The sequence below is a fragment of the Sciurus carolinensis genome, chromosome 12 (genome assembly GCF_902686445.1).
Source record: "Sciurus carolinensis chromosome 12, mSciCar1.2, whole genome shotgun sequence".
In the NCBI taxonomy this organism is placed as follows: Eukaryota; Metazoa; Chordata; class Mammalia; order Rodentia; family Sciuridae; genus Sciurus; species Sciurus carolinensis.
In genome coordinates, this window is record NC_062224.1 from 21010005 (window position 1) to 21023426 (window position 13422).

Genomic DNA, 13422 nt, shown 5'->3' on the forward strand with positions numbered 1-13422 from the left:
TTTAAACCTGGAAATAAAAAGACCATACTTCACTTAGTCATTTGAGGAGTCACTAAGAAAGAGAACCCACAAATTCGGAGCCAAAAGCTAAATTACAGAGTCCCAAGTTTAACAAAATACTTCTATTTTCTTCAAGCAATTTTCTACATTTTCCTAATACTCCTCCCTTATTTGTTAGTTCCAAAAGCACTATTAGCAGTAGCAGCTGCAGAAATACCTGTCCTACATGGAATTGTCAAACCTGAACTTTACTGAATAGTCTGTGCTCTGGTTCCTAAAGCCTATTACTTTGTAACATATATTTTCACAAACTTGAGTAAAAAATAAATACCCCTGTTATTTAAAAATAACTGTTAAGTAAAAATATTTCAAAGTCTCACACCAACTTGAAATATTGCTATCTAAAACAAAAATAGGCTCAAATTCCTCACTTTTTAGCTCTTATAGCCACAAAAAAGAAATATTACAAATAAATGTATATAAACTAACAAAAATTAAATTTCAATTATATTAATTAAATTTAAATATTAAGAAAATTAGTGATGATGCTTTGCTAATACTATATCTTTCCCTTTCAAAACAGGAACGTGGAACTTCTGTTTTACATCTTGTGATTCATTTCTCTCATTTCTTTTCTCCTTTCAAACTACTGTGAAATTTTTCAACAGAAAGGCTTATAGTCATTTGGACTTCATTTACTTTTTTTCTTCTGCTCTTTTCTTTAACTTGTAACAAAGCACTAGTGCTAACATGCCCAAAACACACACAAAAACAAATGATACCTGCCAATTTGGGGTATCAAGATAACCCAGAGTATATTTAATTTTTCAGATGATCACTAAAATAAAAACTCAGAAATTATCATAGAAAATATGCAAATCCTTCATCACATCATACCCCAGTTTGCAAAACATTATTGTTGTGGACCACAATACCATAAAACAAATGTTCATGTGATAAATGGATTGCCAAGTAACCTAGTGTTTTAATCTACTTCACTCCTTCACTCTTTTAACAAATATTTACTATTTGTGCATACCACTGTATGATATGCAATGGAGGACACATAGATGAAACAACAGGTCTGGCCCCAAAGCAACACCAAAAGAGGAGACATTTTAAGTAATATCAAAGTGTAATGGAGAAAGGATGCTAAATTTCAGGAACTATATAAAGCCATCACATTTACAGAGCTTAATTCTAGTATGGGATGGACAGATAACAAAAATTAACTGTAATAAATAAGTAAATTATATTATGTGTTATTGAAGAAATGATACTATGGGGTGGGAAAATTTTAAGCAGGCAAATAGGGAGTAGAAATACAGGTTAATTTTTTTTTAAATAGGGGGTCAGAAAAAGCCTTGATGACATTTCTAACTCACCATGTTGTTCAGGGGACAATTGCAGCAGTTCATTTTCACACTCTCAATTACCACTGTCATTGAATTTTCCACTGAACCACTGTTGTCCACCACATTTTGGGTATTATTCTTTTGAATATCATGTTTAGGAAGTATTTGTAATTAGTAAACAAATCAAAATTTGCATTTCTATTTGTACCACAACTGTGAGCAATAAAGAGGTCAAGTTTTCCGCTAACATCCTCAACAGTGGCAGAGCTTGGCCACAAGATAGTGGAAATACCACAATCTCTGGCATACTGGCACTGGGATCACAAAAGGCTGCAATGAATCTGGTCTCCTTCCTGGAGAAAACTGATTTTAAAAATAGGCATCTTAATCCCTGGGAGCTTTCTCCCTCGATTCCAAATTCATATATGAAAACCAAAACGTCAGCACAGACTTTAAACCCAATTCCTGAAGCACTCTGACCTTGCCTTGCGCAAACCACCAGAGGTAATGAGCCGTGCGTTCACCATCTGGGAAATGGGGGCTGACTCATCATTAGCGCCTGGCCTGGGCGCCTGGAGACTACAAAGCCCTGGGGAAGGCCCGCAGACTTCCTGCAGAGGAAGTGGCAGCTTGGGGGATTCAGTGGGAAGAAAACATTCTCTTCCTGGGGAAGAGCGTTCAGCTAAAACGGAAGCAGAACCCCAAAGGCCTACATGCCCTCAAGCGCTGGTTTAGGCGAGGCCCTGCCGGGAGCCCTGTGCACCTGCGCACTGTGTCTCCCGGGCCCTCGCGCCACTGGGGCGGAAGTGCTGCTCCCACATCCGGTGAGCGGGCGCCCGCTGGGAAACTCCCAGGGCCCGGAAGTGCTGCTGTTTGGAAGCTTCTTATCCGGAAGGTGAGGATGGGATAAAATTAGAGAGTGCAGAATATAACCTTGGTATCCCACAAGCACCCGGGTGCCCCTCCTGTGCTGCGAACCATCAGATTCCGGAAACCAACGAGCCTGGGCGATTCTTCTCATGCTCTTTGTCAGTGAATAGGCCTCCGAGGCACAACAGTGGCCAGGCGCCTTCAGTTAGACGGCCTGCGTGCTGCTTGTGTCTTGACCCTCCGCTCCTTTTCTGTAACCACTACCTGGATTCAGACCATCATGTCTCATCCGACTGATATTTTTAATAATAGTCGTTTGGTTCTATCTGCTGCTGTTCTCGTTAAAAATTCTGGTTTGTAGGTTGTGAATTTTATGCCACATGGGGTCTTCTTTCACTAAGAATGAACACATTTGCATCACAATGTGTTAGAACTTCCAGAAGGATAGGCACCAGGGGCAGTTAAAGTATTATCAGTAGCCAAGTCTGTAGCTGAATGGCACTAATAACTTACTTATACACAGAAGTGTCTGCAGGCTACTTTAAGCTGTTACTAAATTCAGACTAAGTAATCCTGACCTTCCTATTAGTGGGTTTCCAAAAATGCCCACAACCTAATGGAAGTATAACGGAGACTTATTTTAGTAGAAAAAGAACATTGTGGTTAAATTTGCAAATTTTACAAAAACAATTGACCACAAAATTCATGACTAGTGCCTATTCCAGGACTTTAGAATGTTTCCATTTCAGGGTTCTCATATTATACACTATACTTTAAATATTCTACACTGCTATCTATGTACTTTTTGCAAGATGGAAATCTGATCCTGACATTTTCCTGCTCAAGATCAATATTCTTACTTTCCTAAAGAATAAAATCCAAACCAACCTAGGTGCCATTCAACAGATGAAAGGATAAAGAAAATGTACACATACATAAATGGAATATTACACAGTCATAAGGAAGAATGGAATTATGGCATTTTCTGGAAAATGGATGAAACTAGAGAATATCATGCTAAGTGAAATAAGCCAGTCCCAAAAAACCAAAGGCCAAATGTTCTCTCTGATTTGCAGATGCTAACACACAATAAGGGGGAAAGGGGAAAGAGAAGTTCATTGGATTAGACAAAGGGGAATGAAGAGAAGGGGGTGGTAATAAGAAAGAGTAGAATGAATCATACATAACTTTCCTATGTTCATATGTAAACACATGGCCAGAGTAATTCCACATCATGTACAACCACAAGAATGGGAAGTTATGCTTCATGTATGTATAAAAATCAAATTACATTGTACTGTCACATATAACAAAAAAAGAACAAACTTTTTTAAAAGAATGAAATTCAAGCTCCTGAGTCTAACATTATTAGGCTCCTCCTACTTCTGACTACTCTGCACTAATGCATACATTTTTTTATTCTAGATAATTTAGAATTACATTTGAAATTCAAAAGAATTCATACTCTCACACAGTCATTCCTTTATAGATGGCTTTATAACTGGAGTCCCTTTGCCTAAACCATGCTTGACATTTTATCTTCTCTCTAACCCTTTTCTAAAGCCTTCCCTGAACTCCAAATCTTATTTAGAAGCCACTTTCTCCCCAGAGTGCACTGTGTTTCCCTTCTTCAGATCACTTACCTCACTCCATTATTTTAGTCTACTGCTTCTACAAACCTAGACTAAAATTTCCATGGTTCACATCATTTTTGCAGTACTGGAGCCTCATGAATGCTACACAAAACACTCTACAATTGCACTGCATCCCCAGACTTCATTTGAGACTGGGTCTGACTAAGTTGCTCTGGCTGACCTTCAGCTTGCAATCCTCCTGCCTCAACTTCCTGAGTTGCTGGGATTACAGGTGTGCACCATCACACATAGCTTCCTGTATTGTTTTTTTGTTTTTTTTGTTTTGTTTTGTTTTGTTTTGTTTTACATTTTTCCCTCAACTCCTAAGTCAGCCCATGGTCGAAATTAGTCTTGGAGAAAACATAACAATACTCAAAAGAAGCAAGAAGTAGGTAAAGCAACAATGACCAAAGAGAGATAGGAAGAGAAAATCTCAGCAAACTGAAAATATTTTTAACTACTGTGGATGAAAGGATGGAGAGAGACTAGACAGACTGAAGGAAAGCTTTGAGATTCTGCTTTTCCTTCTTCCCCGAGTTACCTCAGATGAGAATTCCTGGCTCCAGTTTTGCAAAAAAATTGGCAGTAACAGTCCATTTAGTTAACACTGATGGAATATCAGGGCAGAAGTCCCGCTGAAATAAAGTTGATGAAAACAGGTGCTGCTAGACCAGCTGCCATCAGTCTTTCACTTCTAACAATAGATAGAACAGAATCTGGTACCTGGATTTGGGTTGCTCCCATTAAAAAAAATAATAATAATGTATTGCACTGGCTTTGGGATCACGCAGAGGCAGAGCTTAAAGGGCCTCAGTGATGTTTAATGAAAGTAGAAATCAACTGTTAAGTCTTGGACAACGAAGACAATGTTCTGGAGGCAGAAGAAAGGGGACCTTTGTTACATAATAGATGGAAACTTTGGCAAACTGTCACCTGTGAAAAAAATGAGCTTCCAGAGCTGACTGAGGAAGTTTCTAGGCAAATACAGAGAGTACTTCCTGGCTCTTTCTAGCTGCCTATAATAAATACAAAATGAAAAATATGGACTAAAGAAAGAGCTGCCTCATTTTTTGTTGTTTCCACTTTTTCAAAAATTGTGGAAAAATGTACCTAAAATTAACTAACCATCGTAAACATTTTTAAGCATAGGTTTCAGTAATGGTAAGTACATTCATGCTGTTGTGCAGCAGCAACTCTTTTTATCTTGCAAAGTTGAAATTCTATGCCCATTGCAACAACTGCCCATTCTCTGACTGCCCAGTGCTTACAATAGAATCATCATTCAACTCTCTACTACTCTCCATCTCTATGAATTTGAATACTCTACCTCGTTTATGTGTGATCTTTTGGTATTTATATTTTCATGATTGGCATATCTGACTTACTATAATGTCCCAAAGATTCATCAGTATTTTAATGTGTATCATAATTTCCTTCCTTGTTAAGGTTGAGTAATATTCCATTATATGTCGATACTACACTTTTTTATCCATTCATCTGTGGATGGACATCTGACTTTCTTCTACCTTTTGGCTATTGTGAATAATTCTGCTATGGAGCTGTTCAGTTTTTGAGCAAAATTTAGAAAAACTATAAAAATTCAGTACTGCTAGATTTGAATATAAAACTGTTTCTTATCTTCATTTTGCTCTTAGCAAAATATTTTCAAAATATGCAATGGTTGCAGAGCAAAGAACCACCACAGGATGAGACTATGAAATCAGTGGATAGATTAAAGTGCCCAAAGGACAAAATCAAGCTCTTCAGAGAAGTACTTCCAAGGAGCAGAACTAGGTCCTGATTAAAAAAAAAAAAAGAATTGGTGATAAGTACTCAAGTGGATTTCAGAATTGCCCAGAACTGGGAACTGATATTTGTATTCTCTTTCCCTGGTTTTTGACCTGGAGTGCTATTTTTGCTATCCTATACCTTTACCACAATTTTATGTTGAGTGTGGAGGGGAAGAAAGGGGACAAATAATGTTTCTCTATAGGCATTCAGATTAAAAGTCTACACTCAAGGAACCATGCACATGGAACTCCATCCTCTTCTGGAACACCTTTGGATGGCCGAATCTTTGCTTCAAGTCAACACAATAGAATGAACCGGGGTTGGGGTGGGGGTGTTGCCTGAGAGGGGTTCAGTGCATTTTGCATTAAAGAAGGGAAGGTATCCTTGCTGTGAGGAAGACTAAGATGCCAGATGAAGTGACTGTGTGGAAAGAAAGATCACCAAGCAGTGCCCACATATCCACTGTTCCAAATGTTCCAGCCCAGTTGCCCAGTACATCATGGAAAAAGCAATCATAGGAGTGGATCCTCCAGTACCTGCCACCCCATGTATATTATATTATATTATTTTATATTATATTACATTATTTTATACTATATTATATATGATCTGATATACATATATAGGTATACGGATGTAGATATAAATATAGTTATATATAACCAAAACAAACTACCCAAATTTGTAACTCACAGAATTATAAAAAAAAAACATAAAATGCTGTTTTATGTCATTAGGTTTTGCAAGAAATTCCTGCACGGAAATAGGTAACGGGAAATGTATTATGCTGGGAAAAGAACAGTGGGTCAAGATGTAGTCATCAACAGCATAAATGTATGTACATGTGTGAGGGTAGGGAGTATTTATCAACAGTTGCCCTAAGTTAAGAAATATTTCAACAATTGTAAGTAGAAATATTGATGTATTCTCTGAGAAATGAATAGATCAAAAAAAAAGAACAAATGAAGCAAGTATCTAAATATTATAATTAGTGGACTTAATTGTTAGTCATATATGGAACTCATCACATCACTTATAAAGTACTTTTTAGCCCATTCACAGAACATGTACCGAATATTTATCAAAAGTAAACCGAAAGATAGCCTCTTTAACAAATGGTGCTGAGAAAACTGGAAATCCATATGCAGCAGAATGAAACTAAACCCCTATCTCTCACCCTGCAGAAAACTCACCTCAAAAATGGATCAAGGACCTAGGAATTAGACCAGAGACCCTGCATCTTATAGAAGAAAAAGTAAGTTCAAATCTTCATCATGTCGGCTTAGGATCAGACTTCATTAACATGACTCGCAAAGTACAAGAAATAAAAGCAAGAATCAATAACTGGGATAGAGTCAATCTAAAAAAATTTTTCTCAGCAAAGGAAACTATCAGCAATGTGAAGAGAGAGCCTACAGAGTGGGAGAAAATCTTTGCCACACACACTTCAGATAGAGTGCTAATTTCCAGAATATATAAAGAACTCAAAAATCTTTACACCAAGAATACAAATAACCCAATCAACAAATGGGCTAAGGAACTGAGCAGACACTTCACAGAAGAAGATCAACAAGCAATCAACAAATATATGAAAAAAATGTTCAACATCTCTAGTAATAAGAGAAATGCAAGTGAAAATTCCCCTAAGATTCCATCTCACCCCAATTAAAATGGCGATTATCAAGAATACAAGCAACAATAGGTGTTGGAGAGGATGTGGGGAAAAAGAAACACTCATACATTGCTGGTGGGATTGCAAATTAGTGCAGCCACTCTGGAAAGTGATGTGGAGATTCCTTAGAAAACTTGGAATGGAACCACCATTTGATCCAGCTATCCCACTCCTTGACCTATACCCAAAGGGCTTAAAATCAGCATACTACAGAGATACAGCCACATCAATGTTCATAGCTGCTCAATTCACAATAGCTAGATTGTGGAACCAACCTAGATGCCCTTCAATTGATGACTGGATAAAGAAACTGTGGAAATATTCCATCTACACAGTGGAATATTACTCAGCCATAAAGAAGAATAAAATTATGGCATTTGCATGTAAATGGATGCAGTTGGAGAATATCATGTTAAGTGAGATAAGCTAATCTCCAAAAACCAAAGGCCAAATGATCTCTCTGATAAGCAGATGATGATATGTAACAGGGATGGGAGGGAGGCAAGAATGGAGGAAGAATGGATTGCGTAGAAGCAAAAGAGGGGAGAAGAGGGGTTGGGGGAAGGAAAAATAACAATAAGACAAACATCATCACCCTATATGCATGTATGATTACACAAATGTTGTGACTCTACTTCATGTAAAACCAGAGAAACAATAGTGGTACCCCATTTGTATACAATGAATCAAAATAAATTTTTAAAAATAAAAAAATAAAGTAAACCAAATTGTATTGCAAAGGGAAACTCAAATTACAAAATAAATTAATGTCATGCAATGTCTTTTACCCATAGTGCTTTGAATTATGAATTGAGTTTCTTAAAAGGATAACTTAAATATATTTTGTTTGAAAAATAAAGTTATTTGTACATTACACTTAGGTTGAAATTATATTTAGGGCTGAATGATGTTGAAAACTCTACAAGTAAAAAGTTTTATGTAACATTGACAAGAGAGAAGGAATTTGTTGTTTTAAATACTATACATTTATCAGGAAATAAGTTTTTTAAAAAAATCCTAAATATTTAATTCTAGAAGAGGAAAGTGAGGGCATACAAGAGAAAATACAAAGATTGAGAATGCATATAAAACAGGCAAAAGTTAATACAAAGAGATAGGTACATTAGAAGGACAAAGGAGTCAACCTAAAAGAGTTCCGAGTTTCAAAAGTTGGAGCAAAGTGACAAACACTGCACCATAACACACACACACACACACACACACACACACACACACACACAAATACTCATATATCCATACTCATAAATCAATTAAATGAGGAAGGGGAAATTTTCTTGCAGAAGAATTTCAGTTGATAAATGTCGATGGAATGAGGGAAATAGAAAATCTTTAGAACACCCCAGAAATCATTACTGCTGGCAAGACCTGTTAACAAATGCTAATATTAGTGGGAAAAACTTTAAGGAGAAACAAGATATTTGAATAACCTCAAAAGTATCCCCCAAACATTCAGTACTGCGGTGGTTTTAACATGTCTATAAGACTTCCTCCTTCCAAGAAGAAGTTACTTCACCTCCCTTTGAGTGTGGACTTGACTTAGTGACTCTAATGAATAAACTATAGTAAAGGGAAATTAGGAACTGTACAGGGGTGAAATCTAGCAAAAACTATTCAACCAACTGATCAAAGTTCACATCACCAATAATAAAGCATATTGATACCATGAACTCAGATATGATGTAATGAAAAGGGTGATTCCCATTTATTGTATTTTTTGAAAAGTTCATAAACTCAGTCTATCATAAACCATAAGACAAATTCAAATTGAGGGACATTGAAAAAACACCTTATATTCTTCAAAATGTCAGCATATGGTTGATAAGAGATTTTATCTAAAAGACAAGGAAAGACTGAGAAATTGATTAGAAGGGACGAGGGAAACTTGACAACCCAATGTAATGTGATATATCATTTTCTAGGGTGCCATAATAATACCTGAGACTTGGTGAAAGCAAAACTTTGGTTTTTCACAATCATTTTTAAGTTCAGCATAAAGGTGCCAATAGAGTTGATTTCTTCTGAGGCCTCCCCGCTTGGTTAGTATATGACGGCCTTCTCCTTGTGTCTTCATGTGGACTTCCCTGTGCCTGACTGTGTCTTCATTTTTTTAAATAATATTCTATTGGCAAAAGCATATTAAAGAGATAGTGCACCACAATCAAGTGGAGTTCATCCCAGGGATGTAAGGTTGGTTCAACAAACAGAAATCAAACATAATACATCTCATCAATAGACTTAAAGATAAAAATCAAATGATTATCTCAATAGATGCAGAAAAAGCATTTGACAAAATATAGTACCTCTACATGTTCAAAACACTAGAAAAAATAGGGATAGTAGGAACATACCTCACCCCAAGACCAACATCATTCTAATTGGAGAAAAATTGAAAGCATTCCCTCTAAAAACTAGAACAAGACAGGGATGCCCTCTTTCACCACTTCTGTTCAACATAGTCCTTGAAACTCTAGCCAGAGCAATTAGAGACCAAAGAAATTAAAGGGATACAAATAGGAAAAGAAGAAATCAAATTCTATTTGCCCACAATATGATTCTATATTTAGAAGATCCAAAAAATTCCACCAAAACACTTCTGGAACTAATAAATGAATTCAGCAAAATAGCAGGATATTAAATCAATAGCCATAAATTAAATGGATTTCTATACATAAGCTTCACTGCACGAGAAATTAGGAAAACTACCCCATTCACAATAGCCTCAAAAAAAAAAAAAAACTTTGGAATCAATCTAACAAAAGAGGTGAAAGAACTCTACAATGAAAACTACAGAACAATAAAGAAAGAAATTGAAGATCTTAGAAGATGGAAAGATCTTCCATGCTCTTGAATAGGCAGAATTAATATTGTCAAAATAGCCATACTACCAAAAGTGTTATACAGATTCAATGCAATTCCTATTAAAATCCCACGACATTCTTCATAGAACTAGAAAAAGCAATCATGAATTTTATTTGGAAAAATAAGAGATACAGAATAACCAAAGTAATCCTTAGTATAAAGAGTGAAGCAGAAGGTATCACAATACCAAACCTTAAACTATACTACAGAGCAATAGTAACAAAAACAGTATGGTATTGGCACCAAAATGGATGTGTAGACCAATGGTACAGAACAGAAGACACAGAGACAGACCCACATAAGTACAGTTATCTCATACTAGACAAAGGTGCCAAAAACACTTTAGAGAAAAGATAGGCTATTCAACAAATAATGCTGGGAAAACTGGAAATCCATATGTAACAAAACAAAATTAAACTTCTATCTCTCACCCTGCACAAAAATCAACTCAAAGTGGATCAAAGACTTAGGCACTAGAACAGAGACGCTGTGCCTAATAGAAGAAAAATTAGGCCCAAATCATGTCAGCTTAGGAACCGAATTCCTTAACAAGACTCCCAAAGCCCAAGAAATAAAATCAAGAATCAATAAATGGGATGGAATCAAACTAAAAAACTTCTTCTCAGTAAAGGAAGAAGTGTGGAGAGACTACAGAATGGAAGAAAATCTTTACCATATGCACCTCAGATGGAGGACTAATCTCTAGGATATATAAAGAACTCAAAAAACATCAAAAAAAAATAAATAAATAACCCAATCAATAAATAGGCTAAGGAACTGAACAGGTACTTCATAGAAGAAGAAATAAAATCAATCAACAAAAACAAAAAAAGTATTCATCATCTCTAGCAATTAGAGAAATGCAAATCAAAGCTACCCTAAAATTTCCTTTCACTTCAGTCAAAATGGCATTTATCAAGAATATAAGCAATAATAAGTGTTGGCGAGTATGTAGGGGGAAAGGCGCACACCCATACATTGCTGGTGGTCATGCAAATTGGTGCAGCCACTCTGGAAAGCAGTATGGAGATTCTTCAGAAAACTTGGAACCACCATTTGACCCAGCTATACCACTCCTTGGTCTATACCCAAAGGACTCAGCATACTACAGTGACACAGCCACATCAGTGTTTATAGCAGCTCAATTCACAATAGCTAAACTATGGAACCAAACTAGGTGCCCTTCAACAGATGAAAGGCTAAAGAAAATGTGGTATATATATATACACAGTGGAATATTACTCATTCTTAAAGAAGAATGAAATGGCATTTGCAGGTAAATAGATGGAACTAGAGGATATTATGCTAAGTGAGATAAGCCAATCCCCAAAACCAAAGGCCAAATGTTTTCTCTGATAAGCAGATACTGACCCAAAGTAGGGGGGCTGGCAGTTGCGGAAGAATGAAGGAATTTGTGCAGAGTGGAGTGAGGGTAGAGGTCAGAGGTTGGGGATGGAAAGGACAGTAGAATGAGACGACATTATTACCCCTATATACATGTATGTTCCACTACTGGTAACCACGTATAGCCAGAGGAATGAGAAGTTATGCTCCATTTGTGTACGATGTGTCAAAACGCATTCTACTGTCGTGTATAACTATTTAGGACAAATTTTTTAAATGGAAAAAAATCCACCCTAATGTCCTTAGTTACCTTTTTATAGATGTTATTTCCAAATATTGTCACATTCTGAGATAGTAAACGTTAGGATTTCATCATTTAAATTGAAGGAGAAAACAATTTAGCCCATAACATGTATCCTGCTTTGGATCCTGTAACAGAAAAGGGTATAAGTGGAAAACTTGGGGTAATCTGAATGAAATGTGTAGTTTAGTTAATAGTGTTGTACTAATAGTCCTTAGTTTTGAGAATTTTATTATGGTTATATAAAACATATTATCGCAAAAACTGAGTGAAGAGTATATGAGAAGCCAGGCATGGTGGCACACACCTGTAATCCCAGTGGCTTGGGAGGCTGAGGCAGGAGGACCATGAATTCAAAGCCAGCCTCAGCAATGGAGAGGCGCTAACCAACTCTGTGAGACCCTATCTCTAAATGAGACAGACATCATTAACCTATGTACATGTATGATTACACACCTGGTATGAATCTACATCATGTACAACCATAGAAATGAAATGATGTACCCCATTTGTGTGCAATGAATCAAAATGCATTCTGCAAAAATAAAAAATAAAATCAATAAATTCTGTTCCAATTGCAAAAAAAATAAAAATAAAATACAAAATATGACTGGGTATGTGGCTTAGTGGTTAAGTGCCCCTTTCAATCCCCAGTACCCACCCCCCAATATCTTGGAATGTGACTGTCTTGGAATGTGACTGTATTTGGAAATAGCTTCTTTAAAAATGTAATTAAGAACATTAAGGTGGGTGAGAATCTGGGAACTTTCCATACCATCTCTCCTAATCTTCTGAAGTCTAAAATTATTTCAAAACAGTTTTTAAATTTTTAGATACAAGAAAAGATAAGGGAGTCCTGCAATGTTAAAAAGAAAATGTGCAAATAAACAGAAAGTACAGAAATAAAACAGTGAAAAGATATAAAGGAAATGTGTAAAATAAGTATTATGATTACCTGTTCTCTAACAAACTTAAAAATCTGGAGGAAAAGTATAAATTGATAGAAAATATAAAATATCAAATTTGTCCCAAGAGGGAACAGAAAACTTGAATAGAACAATAAGCATAAAAATTTTAATCATTCACTTCCCAGAAAAGCTTCCATCCTATATGGCTTGTATATGAATTCTAACAAACTGTTAAAGAACAGTTCTGTTTTCATGATTGTTTACAAATAAAAAAGAACAGAAACCATCTAATTCATTCCATGTGATTTTTATTCCAAACCAAAAGATTATGACAATACCCAGAAAAAAAAAAAAACAGTAGCCATATTTTAACAATGCATATATATCCAAGAATCCTAAAGGAAATATTGAATAAACATTAAAATAATTATGCATCATGAGCCAATGCAATACATAGAACACCAGAAAATATGTCAATGAAATTCACAATATAAGAAACGAGAGGACTGGGTTGTGGCTCAGTGGTAGAGCATTTGCCTAGCACACACAAGACACTAGGTTCAATCCCTACTGCCACATAAAAAAGCTAAACAAACAAAATAAAGATATTGTGTCCATCTACAACTAAAAATATTTTTTGAAAGAAATGAGAAAAATGCTTTAATCA

The 13422-nt window shown here is 36.0% G+C and overlaps 1 protein-coding gene across 1 annotated transcript in view; it reads right to left on the minus strand.

Annotated features, from left to right (window-relative positions):
• Gpr158 (G protein-coupled receptor 158) overlaps positions 1-13422 on the minus strand; it is a 465699-nt gene that overhangs the window by 430578 nt on the left and 21699 nt on the right. The window lies entirely within an intron of this gene.